The sequence below is a fragment of the Leptopilina heterotoma genome, unplaced genomic scaffold (genome assembly GCF_015476425.1).
Source record: "Leptopilina heterotoma isolate Lh14 unplaced genomic scaffold, ASM1547642v1 Lhet_123, whole genome shotgun sequence".
NCBI lineage: Eukaryota > Metazoa > Arthropoda > Insecta > Hymenoptera > Figitidae > Leptopilina > Leptopilina heterotoma.
Genome location: NW_025110842.1, coordinates 475,246 through 487,805, shown reverse-complemented (window position 1 = coordinate 487,805; position 12,560 = coordinate 475,246). Strand labels below are relative to the sequence as shown.

The following is a 12,560-nucleotide window of genomic DNA, read 5'->3' as shown; positions in this document are numbered from 1 at the left end:
ATTATTAAAAAAAGTTTCGCAAATTAAAAATTAAGAAAAGCATTTCGAAATACGCCTGACTATAATTATATTTTTTTTGTAATTATTATTATTATTGTTACTGTATACAATTTAATCTTATTTAGTAATTTGAATTCCTATTAAAAATTAATTTAAACAGCGTTAAAAATGAAATTCCTTTTTCAGAATTGCATGAAATGAAAAAAGCTCTATTCGTAAAAATTTTAGTTAATAATTTAAAATTATAATTATGAATACAAACTAAAAAATTAGATTTTGAAATCTAAATAATGGATGTAAAACAACATTTTTTATTTAAAACATCAGAACAAATTAAACAATTTCTTAACTTTAATCACAACCTTAAGAATCTTATAGTATGACTTTTTTGACTAATAATTAATACTGTAATTTCAAGGTTTTTTTTGAATAATTTAACGTATAAAGTATTATGCTGTTCTACTAAAAAATCCAATAGATGTGAGCAATCCTTTTGAATAGATAAATCGCAAATCCCTTCGAAGATATCGTGCATTATGTCCACTACAATATTTTTTGTAATGTGAAACGTTTTCAACTTATGGAAGACACATTCTTCCTTTATTCCAGTTTGGGAAACATCATGTAGCAAACAGTCAGTCATATATGATTCTTCTGTTCGCAAAATTTTTGGATCTTCTTTAGCAGAATATTTCCTTTCCTCTTTCGATAATTTACAGAATCTACATAAGAAATTTGCAATGAAGCATTCAACAAGTTCAAAAATGGAATTCAATCTTAAATTGTCGTCTGTTATTAGGGCAAGTTTAAAGAAAATTCGTATGTTACCTACGGGTTGAGGCAAATTTAAAACTTCCTTCAGTTTCCAAGAATTTGAATTCATCAATTAGACTGAAAAAGGTGTGTTCATTTCCGCAAACTTTGCGATCATCACTGTAAAATAATTCCATTAGAAATATGTGTTTCAAAGCAGATTGATATTCTAGTGGAAAAATTGGAGCGCTTACATATGTTGCACCAATTTTATAAAATTCAGCATGTGCACTCAATGGATTTCCAGTTCCGAAGTCATCAAAAACAAAAACAAGGATCATCATCATAATATTTTATTAACTCTTGCCATAGAGTACCTTGAATGAAATTAGGGATTACCTCTTTTTCGTTTAAAAGTTGTTTTCGATATTCCATAACAATTTGGAAAAAAAATTTTGTCTCAAAAATAGATTTTAAAGTCTTTCTAAGAGGAATAAATTGTGAGCTTCGGAAACGTTTCCATCATTTAAGCACGTCGGTTGATACTTACTGCCTATATAGTTTTTTCTATGGGTCGAATGAAGACACCCATTTTTTCTATCATTTTGAACTGCACTCTATTTCGTCTACGCAAACATAATTTTTATGAATATTTAAGAGATTTTCTCCAGCCATAATCAGCAAAGGTTGCTCTGTTAATTTACGCTTGTTCAAGACTTTTCGACGATTTTCCAACAACTCTAATAATTCGGATACATTCTGTGAATAAAAACATATTATTTTAATTATAAAAATTTTATATCAATATATATGGGTGATAAATCAAATTATTCTTTTCTTTTACTTTTTTTTCATAAATAAGTTTAGAAGATGTTTAAAGATAAAAATATAAGTTGCGCAAAATTAATTTTCAGAAATAAGACCTCCAGGAACATTTTATTATCATGTGTTCTAGAGGTTAAGTATAATTAATTATAATTTTTAAATTAATTATTTTGTAAAAAAACTCGGTAGGAATATTTTTTTTAAATAATAAATTGTTGTTTTAATTTATTGCACTTTTTGCTTGTATATTTTATTTTTATTAAATAAATAATTTAATTTGAGGGTTAAATATTTCAAAAAAATGATTAAAAAATTAAAAACAAAAGAAAACGCCTATCAAATATAAAAAAAGGCTTCGGAGATGAATTGAAAATTTAATGAAAAAATTCTCGTTTTTTCTAATTTTAAAAATATTACAATTTTTTAAACAATATTTTTAGTTTTAATCATCAAATATTTTTACATAGATTACACATTATGTTTAAAACGTTAAAAAATATAATGTTATTATATAGAAAACGAGGCTTCGGAGATGAATTTGAATTTTTACTCTCATTGATAATAATATTTTAATTAATAATTCCAATAACTTTTTATATCATATTTCAAACAAATATAAGTAAAAAATAAATGTTATATTCTAAACTTTAATTTGATATATTTCATAAATATGTTTAAATTATTTAATTACGTTAAAATATAATTATAAAATATGCATTCTGTTTAACCAAAATTCGATGACAAAATTAAATATGTTTTTTAAACAGGAAGAACTTTAAATATAAGCATTAGAAGATTATATAAAGATAGATAAATCTTCGTAGAATATAAATAAATTTTTCAAAAAATTTAAACTTGATAAAATAATAAAAAATTAATTTAAATAATGAACCTTATGTTGGAGACACTTGAAGTGGTCCCTTTCAGGAGAATCACCCATATCAGTTCGAGAAATAAGAATGTTTTTTAAAATATTGTCGCACCAAGAGTATATTTAACTACACGTATTGACTAAATCATATTTATCAATTTTGTTATTATACCGTTGTGTGTGCTACGAATCCATTTTGAGACACTGGTCTACTAAGTTTCCACATCTGTTTACTTTTAAAACCTTTTACTACCTGAGGAGGCATTAAAAGTGGTTATATCCTTAGAACGATCGGAACAGAAGCTGGAATTAAAATTATTATTTATCAATATTTTTGTAGTAAAATTTAAAAAATTATTCGAAATTGCTTTTCTTTAGAGCCAGTTTACTGACTTTGGTTAAGTTTAAGGTTAGCGTTACGAAATCACAACGTGAATTTTCCAGTTTTGATAATTAATATTATTGAGGAAATAAAATTTATACCATAATACTATGGTTAATGAACTCAAAAAATCTGAGTTTCACATTTGAATTAAAATTTACTAAAATATAAGAAATATTTTAATATGACAATTTTTGTTTTGTTTTTAATGACTTCGTTATTACCACAAGAATCTCCTTTTAAATTGTATTCATCGAAAAGACTGTTCATTTCTTTAAATTTTCGGGTTTTAGCAATCTCCATAACTTCCTTCTCATAAGAATCCCATTCTGAATTAAGAGCATCTTTTTTGTCGGTATAAATATCATTGAAGTCTAAATCGATCTGGAAAATAAGTTGTTGTTGTGTTAAACAAAATAAGTGTAAAATTAATTTTACAATTTTTTCATTACTACAAAAATTTATATTTGAATAAAAATAAAATAATAACATACTAGTTCATATCCTAACGGTTGACTTAAACAAATGTAGTTTGAAAATGTAATTGTTGTGATAGAAACATCTTATAAAATTCTAGGTTTTTACGTTAAAATCTTCTGTTCATGGCGATAAATTCTTTTTCAACCACTCATCAGCTTCAGTTTCTTTATCTAGATTTTCATCTAAATTTTATTTTTAAAAAAAATTAACTAACTAATTTTTAGTTAGTTACTTCTGGTAATTTAAATAATTATTTAAATTACCAGAAGTTTGTAACTTTCTTGGCAAGTTTGCAGCAAACTTGCGTCCAATAGCAAAATTTAAATGTATGCGCAGTAGTTTACTATGACATCTAGAGCTGCACACTATATTGTAGTCACCTTCCCAAAATATGCATTTTGAAAAAAAAATTTAAAAAATTTTTTTTAGGTATTTTAGAAAGTTTGCTGCAAATTTTCCTCAAGTTTTCATTGCAAACTTGCCAAGTTGATGACATTTTTATATGTATGCAAGTTTGCTGCAAACTTGGATGCAAATTTGCGAACTTTGCATGGAAAACTATCAGAAAAATACTTGTGCTATGTGGGTTACTTCATTTCTCGACTACTTACAAAATATACAAAAAAAATTTCTTACCAAAATTGATTTTCTTCGTTGAGTTAGTTTCGTAAAATAATATCAGCTATTTGATTCCTGTCCTCGTTTGTCAGTAATGAATTACGTTTAAAACCACTCTGCCTTCAATCGAATTTTTTAAAAGAGTCCTGACCTCTAATTCCTGTTCTAAAAGCAAAATACGATTAATGCTAATAAATAATTTTTAAATAAATTATTTTATATACCAAACACTGACCGATTTGAGATTCTGGAACTTCCTTTCCCTCGACTTCGTTGACACTTATTTCATTATTATTTGACGTTTTATCAGACTGCAGAAAACAAGAAGTTGAGAAGTTTGAAAAATTTCAAATAAGTTTTAAAATAATTTGGAATTATATTTAAAAATTAAACATACTTCATTTGAATCGTCGAAAATTATTTCCGTATCATTAATAATTCTAAAAGTTCGAAATTCTTTATCCCAGTGTGCTCGAAATTTATCACCAGCACCCGATAAGTAACAGTAAATATATACTTTATAAAAAAAGTAAATATTTAACTATAACATTAAATATTCAATTTCTTTAAGAAAAGTAAAATAGCAAAATACCTATTTCACATTAAAAAATTTATCTGAACTGGATAAACGTTCTCACTAATCACTATTTAAATGCTTTACTTTATTAATATTGTAAGTTTGCTGGAACTATGGCAAAAAATTTTTTTCCTTGTGGATCATTGATGCTGAATGCTGATACAACTTTCTCTCTCACTCCTAAGCTCTCCCCACTATTTGCTTATTAATTTCGGGCCTGCACTTTGACCCGCTATCTCTTCGTGGCTCAGTGGCCTTGGCGCATATATAAGAATCGCGGGAGAATTCAATGGGTTAATAGTTTAAAGGGTTAATTATTAAATTTAAATTATTAAAGGGTTAATAGTTTCTTTTTATACTTCGATTTATCGATTTTTAAATTTCTGCAGGCTTCGCACTGCATTAAGAGTTTAAAAAAAGTAGGAAAAAGTAGCCTTGATGAGAAAAAAAGTAGAAAATAGTAGCCTCGGTGACAAAAAAAAGTAGTATACATATATTCCAGGGTGTCTACTAACCGGGAATTTAATTTATTTTTAAAAAATATTCTTCACAAGAATTCAATTATTTACATAAATTTCTATAAAATTCTTAAAAAAGCAATTCAATTATTTTCAAAATATATAACGAACTTATCATATTTTCGTATTAATGTTGAAATTTTTTGTACAATGCACTGAAAATCTCTACATTCTAATGAACTTTTAGAATAAAGATAACCAAATATATTTAATATTAGAAGAAAAAGTTTCTCCGTGCAGCATCGAAAACGGAGATAGCGTTCGCGATCATTCACACGTAATGTTACGAGAACATATGAGTTTTTATGCACAAAATCCGCGTACACTCATTTGATACGTTGAGTTCATACTTTGGCTGAATCCTTAAGGGGAACCGGGAATTAGAAATAATAAAACAATAATATTCCGTTAAAACGGAGGGAAAAACCTCACAAGCAGAATGTATCAATCAGTAATTAATAATATTAATTATTGATGGAAATCAGTCTTCTTGTGAGTAAACCCAAATAATTTATTTTATAAAAAGTTCAAGAATATAAAATTACAAAATATAGCAAATATTTTATAGAATTATACATAGTTGATGGCCATGACAGTTATAACAAATTGATTGTACTAACCAAAATAATATAATAATAAATAATAATAATAATAATAATAATAATATAATAATATAATAAATCTTGAATGAAGTTTATTTACAAGTCTTAAATCATTATTAATTATATTATAATAATTGATTAGATGTTAGATTGATAGAAATAATGAAATATACAAATATCGTTTGTTTGATTCAAGAAAGATGTGTTGCTTTGAGGGCATTGTTTGGCTATATGTCTGCTTTATTTACAAAGGAAGTATTTCAAGGTGTCTGTGGAGAGATATATCTAATATGCTGTGTCTTCGAAATTTAAATTTTTATTTATATTCAGAGAATCGATTTCGATTTGGATATAGATTTGTATTCTGAAGCTGAGAATGTGAGAATATCCTGGATTGGACATTCCGGCCCTTAAAAAAGGACCTACATGTATGCCCATACTGGGCATACATTGGAATACTGATCATACATATTAAGCGTTTATATTGAGAAATGAGAGCTCTTACTTGAAGAGTATAGAATCCATGACTAATGCTTGATCTTTTTTAGAGAATTGGTCTTTTTGGGTAGAAAGATTCAGATTATGAACTTGATAATAACACGTTTACGAAATTAAAGTAAATGTTATCGATCAAAACATGACTGTTCTCGACAGAGTTCAAGAAATTTTTAGAAATATTTTGAGTTTCTTAAAGTTGAATTACTCATACTTTAGAATATTTAAAATGACATCCGCTGAAACATGAAAATATGTTTAGGGACTTTATTATTATATTTATTATTTATATTTTAAAATTTGGATCTTTGTTCTGTTGTTATGCTGTAAATTCCGCTTTGACATGATAATAGTTGTAATTTTAACTATTGATGCAGGAGATACGTAGGGCTTGTTAAGCTTAATATTTTATTTATTTTCAAATTTTCCCAGAATTTTTCAACCGGCAATTGTATTTATTTTTATTTATATTTTTTTTATTTGTTTTTATTGTTTTCATTTTACTAACCCCCACATAACCTTGGAGTGTGGATTCCAAGGTATCTGTATGCAGATTTTCCAAAAATCCCTAAGCAAAAAAAAAGACTAGAGACCATCTTGAACCAAACAATACGCACAATAGTCTTATAAATTCTTATAATAATTAAATTTTTAACTCATTGACCATTCATCGTCTAGAACTTCATTCACCACGACTTTGCAAAATAATCTTTTTGCATGTTTCCAAATAAACTTTAAATATTTCTTCGTTCGTCCCATTTTTTTATTTTTTAATTTTTTTAATTTTTTTATTATTTTATTTAAATCTTTAACTTCTATTTTATCATTACGCTGCTCAAGTATTGAGTCCAATAATTTATCAATAAATTCCATTTGTTCATTTTTTTCTAACAAACTAAGATCTTTCATTATATTCTGAATATTAACATTATTATTATTGTCAACTATCAACTCTGATAACTCTATTACTTCGTTCTGTACTTCCTCTCCCATGTTCTGAATCAATTCATAGAACTCTTGCTTTAATTTTATTAAAGATTGACCGGTGGCAATTTTGAAATGTTATTCTGCAACATGAAAAATAGACAATTAAGACAATTGAATAATATTATCACAAAAAAAGAAATTTTTAATATGAGCCATTCTGTCACACAGCAACGTATTTTAGCAGCTGCCATTATATAAAAAAAATTTTTGTTTAAATTAGTATTTTTTAATATCTTTTAACCTATAAAAACTTTTATCTATTTATATTTATTTTATATTTATTTTTAAAAAATAGAAATAAGTAAGTGGATTATATTTAAAACAAAAAACAAAAACATCGTATACTACATTTAAATAATCCAAAAAACATTTACATCTATTATAAAATCTTTTTTATATTATGAATTAAATTTGTTTGAAAAAAACCGTTTTTTGGAGGAACCTGGTCTTAAAGGGGCATATACATTCATAATTTTGATTAATTTTTCAAATATTTTTTTTTATTAATGTATATTAATACATTAATAAAAAAAATTTGTTGGTAAAATTCTTGATAGGAATTTAATTTTAAAAAACATTCAATTATTCAATAAATCCTATCTTTTTTATTTAAATAACTGAATAATTTTAAAAAGGATTTCAAATTAAAATTTTTGAAAATTTGAATTTTCTATACTTTTAACTCGCAATTTTGAAGAATTAATTTCTTTGAAAAAGTTTAATTTAATTTTTTTTAAAAATAATTTCACTTTACATCCAAATTAGAAAACATTTTTACTAATTCAAATGTACAGTGTTTAATATTCAATTATTATCTAAACATTTAACTGAAATTCATATTTAAATCAATGTTTATTAGAAAATTCTACGAAAATCTAATTATTTAAATACAAAAATAACTTATTGAATGTTTTTTAAAATCGAATTCTCATTTAAAGAACTTTATCAACAAATTTTTGAAATTGGTAATTAAAATTGTGTTGATGAATTTTAATAAAATTTTTAAGAATAATTTCATTTTTCGAGAAATTAGATTAAAGTTGTATTAAAAATAATTGAATCTCATATGTAAAAAATGTTTGAATTGAAAAAAGTTTTTGAAAATAATTGAAATTTTGCCAAGAATTTTATTCAAAATTTTAAAAATAATTTAAATTTTGACAAGAATTTTTTTAAACTTTTGAACCATAATTGAATTTTTGCGAAGAATTTTATTACTTTCGAAAATAATTGAATTCTTGAGACGAATTTTAATATGTTTCTAATTTCTAATTCAATTCTTTTGTAAAATTTTATTTAAAATAGTAGATATTAAAAATAATTAAATTTTGATAAATTATTGAAATTAATTCAATTTCTACTGAAGAATTTTATTGAAATTATTTTGAAAAAAAATTGAATTGTTGGAAAGAATTTCATTAAAACTTTTGAAAATAATTTCAATTTGCAAGTTTTGCAAGATTGCAATGCAAGCTTTCTGCAAGTTTGCAGCAAGCTTGAAATGTCTGGACTGCTGCAACCTTGCTGCAAAGTTGCAAAATTTTTTTGTATGCATAAAAAATTATGTTTTTTTTACCCTTTTTTGCAAATATTTTTAATTTTATTGAATTTTAAAAAGGTACAAAAAGCAGAATTTTTTATGAATATATAAAAAAAATTTGCAACTTTGCAGCAAGCTTGCTGTGCAAACTTTCCACAAACTTGCTGTGCAAACTTGCTGCAAGCTTGCAGTGCAAGTTTGCAGCAGTCCAGACATTTCAAGCTTGCTGCAAACTTGCAGAAAGCTTGCACTGCAATCTTGCAAAACTTGCAGTGCAAGTTTGCAGCAAGCTTGCGTGCTATCTGGGTTAATTCTTGCAAGAAATTTAATTAAAAATGTATTGACCTAAAAATAAATTATTGGAAGGCTTTTTAAAATAATTGAATTACTTTGATGAATTTTAATACAATTTTTAAGAATGATGACATTTTACGAGAAATTCGAGAAACTAAAATTGTTAATGAAAAACGACCGTCAGTATAAATATCTATAAAAATTGAAATAAAAATTGATTTTTTATACACAAATTAAAATAATAAACATTTTTCTAATTTTGTGTAAAAATTCTCGGCTTTGAATAAAATTTCTGGCTTATTCCCGGTTTTTCCTGGATTTCCCGGTTAGTAGACACCCTGGAATATATCAGACTTTGAAGTCTAGTTACAGGCCAAAAAAGTATGGAAAAGTAGCATTTTGGAAAAAAAATGTCCTACAAATTGAAAAAAGTAGCATATTAATTAAATAAAGTAAAATTAGTTTTTTAAGTAAGAAAATTAAGTGAATATATGCTGTTGTCGAAAAAATTGAAAAAAATACTAGAAATAGGAATTCACAAAAGTTTTATTAAATTTTGATATAAACATAAAACATGAAAATATAATAGCTTTTTTGGCGATATTTTACATTAGAAAGTAAAACGCACTTGTTTGTAACATTTTTTACATAATGAAATGTAATTGTTAATAATACTTAAAGGTGAACTTTTATAAGAATTTTGTTTTTTAATAATAGGCTCATAATTTTGAGAAGTAAAATTGACACCTTTCTTCTTATTATTTTTAAAAAAACTATCAATAACTTTTTATCAGTCATCTAATTTTTAAAAAATGAAACGTAGAATTTTTTTTGGTAATTTACTAATAACAACTATCAAAATGGAAAAAATAATTAACAATTAAATAAATTACTACTTTATACTGATTTATAAGTATGCAAAAAAAGCGTGTCTATACCGGCAGACTATAAAAAAATGATATCGATCTCCCCCCCCCATGGATCTCTGACTCATTGATGCTGACAGTGTTGCCAAGTGACTAGACAGATACAGATTTCCCTATAGTATAATTCCAATTTACCTCTTCAAAAAGAAAAACTTCCCCTGGATTTTTAAAATAGAAATAAATATTTATTTTCTTAAATTTGACCTAAATGCAAGCTTGTTATATATTAGTAGAGGATTTTTCGTAATGGTTGGCTGTTTTTTTTTTAGGGGAAATTGGAATTAAACTAGGGGAATTTGCCTTAGTCATTTGGTAACACTGCCTCGCTTGGCGGGCTCGCTCGTGAAAATCGCGGGAGAGTGACGCCATGACACATAGCGCGAATACAAAGTCAAACATTACTTCAACCCGTATTGTTAAATAGCTTTCGGTAAATAAAGAATAATTTTTCATTACACTATGGTTAAAAAATAAATATTTAAAAAGTTATGGATGAAAAACTGATTTCGTTAGATTGACTACAAAGCATTGCTGTGACCCCACCCACTCAACCAAAGAAATTGACTTACCTTAAATGTATTTAAATATTGATACAAATATTGAGCCAGGACCACTATGATTGACTGAGTTGAATAATAAACGACGTGTCTTTATTAAACAACTTTATTGACAATCAAATAAACTAATACTTCAAATTACTATACTGATTTATAAGTAAGCAAAAAAAGCACGTCTATACTGGCAGACTAATAAAATAAAAGTGGTAACGATCTCTCGCATGGATCATTGATGCTGATACAACTTTCCATGATCCAAGTAACAAGGTCTCGCCACGCGCAGGCAAAAAAAACGTGGAACCAAGCACCAATCAGAATGCGGACGAAGTGACGACCATATTGAAAGTCTAGCCGCGTATTTTTAAATGTGTTTCAAATCCAGAAAATAAGATTGTTATTGTTATTAATATATTTTTATTTTTAATAATAAATATTATTAATTGTTATTATTAATATTAATACGTATAAAATTATTGATAATAATAATAATAAATATTACAATAAATGGTAATTAATATTAATAAATTATTATGAATGTTATTTTATTTTTAATAATAATTATTATTTTTAATTAGTATTAATATTAATAAATATAAAGTTATTAATAATAATAATAAATATTGCAATAAATAGTAATTTGATTTTCAAGATTCCAAGCAACATTCACTGGATAAATTAGATATAAAGGTATTATTGTGTCTGGTACGTACACGAACGCACATAAGATTGCGAATTTTGAATAGGAAAGTATATGAGAAAAATTCTAAAAGGAAAGCTAAAAAACGTGTAAAAAAATTCGCTAATACTAAATAGCGTGAATTTTTTTTGAAACTGATGTAGTGAAATTATACAGAAAAAATAAAAAAGAAACATGCAATTTATTTATAGGGCATTTAATACATAATGATAAATGAATGTGGAAACTTTAAACCGAATAATTGAAGCTTTCTACTAATAAGAATAGAAAAAATAATAATAATAAATATTATGACATTATTATTAAATTATAATTGTCAATAATGAATTATTAATAATAATAATAATTATTATTTTTATGTTTATTATTATTATTATTATTATTATTATTATTATAACTAATAATTCGCTTTTTGGAAAATGTTTATTTAGTATCTAATTTATCTACTAATTTACCACTAATGCCTTATTTTGCAAAAGGTCAATTCCCTGTAATGTTCGCAATCCCAATAATAGTTAATAATTAATATTAAAATTGAATGTTGTTATTAACAATTCCTAAAAAAATTCAAAATAAAAAAAGGTTGTCTTAGTTAATCTGGCTCAAAATTTATCTCATCATTTATCCACTGAAAATTGAAAAGAAATTGTCCCTTCAGTTCTTGCAGCATTAGAGATAAATGTAATGTTTTTAAATATATAAATAAATATATGTGAATGTTATGTATCAAGTTAATAATAAGTATTTAATAAAAAATATTAATATTTAATAAAGAATTATTTTACTTTTAATTTATTATTCTTTATGTTCTTTAAATTTGTTTCTGTATTTGATTCAAAATTTAGCGCTTCAATATGGTCGTCGCTTCAGGTAATCGCTATGATTGGTCGGCTTTTTTATGGTGCGCGAACCGAGTTAAAATTGAGCCCGACTTTGGCGAGACCTTGTTACTTGGATCATGCAACTTTCTCTCTCACTTCTAAGCTCTCCCCACCATTGCATATTAATTTCAGGTTTGACCGCTAATCATAGGGCCCACACGTAGACCCGCCATCTCTTTGTGGCTGTGACCTTGGCGCAAAAATATCTTAAAATCACTATATTAAAACGAAAAGAGTGACTAATTTTACTCGCGGAACACAAAGGTAACTACAAAATATACCGCTCGATGTTGCCACTTGTTGAATTTTTACGAATTCAAGCAAAATATTAGAGTTTAAATAATATATTAAAGTCCGGGTGTCAAACACCTAATGTGCGCTTAAAGCGTTAATAGTTTTCTTAGGGGCGCATGATTATTCCTCAAATTTCAATTTCCTAATGTTCAAAACATCGAAATTCTTATCATCGAAACATCATTTCGCATAATTTTCAGTTTTCGAAATTTAATTCAACATAATTTTTAATTTATCGATTTATTCTTTATCCTATTATTTAA

General features: G+C 25.5%; 1 protein-coding gene and 1 long non-coding RNA gene across 9 annotated transcripts in view; one reads left to right on the top strand and one right to left on the bottom strand.

Annotated features, from left to right (window-relative positions):
• Positions 1-12,560, top strand: part of LOC122512628 (potassium voltage-gated channel subfamily H member 6) — a 240,637-nt gene that overhangs the window by 18,518 nt on the left and 209,559 nt on the right. The gene's annotated exons all lie outside the window — the stretch shown is intronic.
• On the bottom strand, positions 298-4,906 carry LOC122512634. 8 transcript variants are annotated; one of them, XR_006302650.1, is made up of 10 exons: positions 4,327-4,906; positions 4,165-4,240; positions 3,948-4,094; positions 3,326-3,493; positions 3,056-3,215; positions 2,622-2,752; positions 1,304-1,512; positions 1,008-1,130; positions 829-933; positions 298-722 (listed from the first exon to the last, which is right to left on the bottom strand). It is a non-coding gene; the product is annotated as an uncharacterized LOC122512634 (long non-coding RNA). The 8 variants fall into 8 exon arrangements; XR_006302646.1 differs by lacking the exon at positions 3,326-3,493 and having other exon boundaries at positions 2,471-2,752; positions 4,327-4,904; XR_006302647.1 differs by lacking the exon at positions 3,326-3,493 and having other exon boundaries at positions 3,948-4,089; positions 4,327-4,901.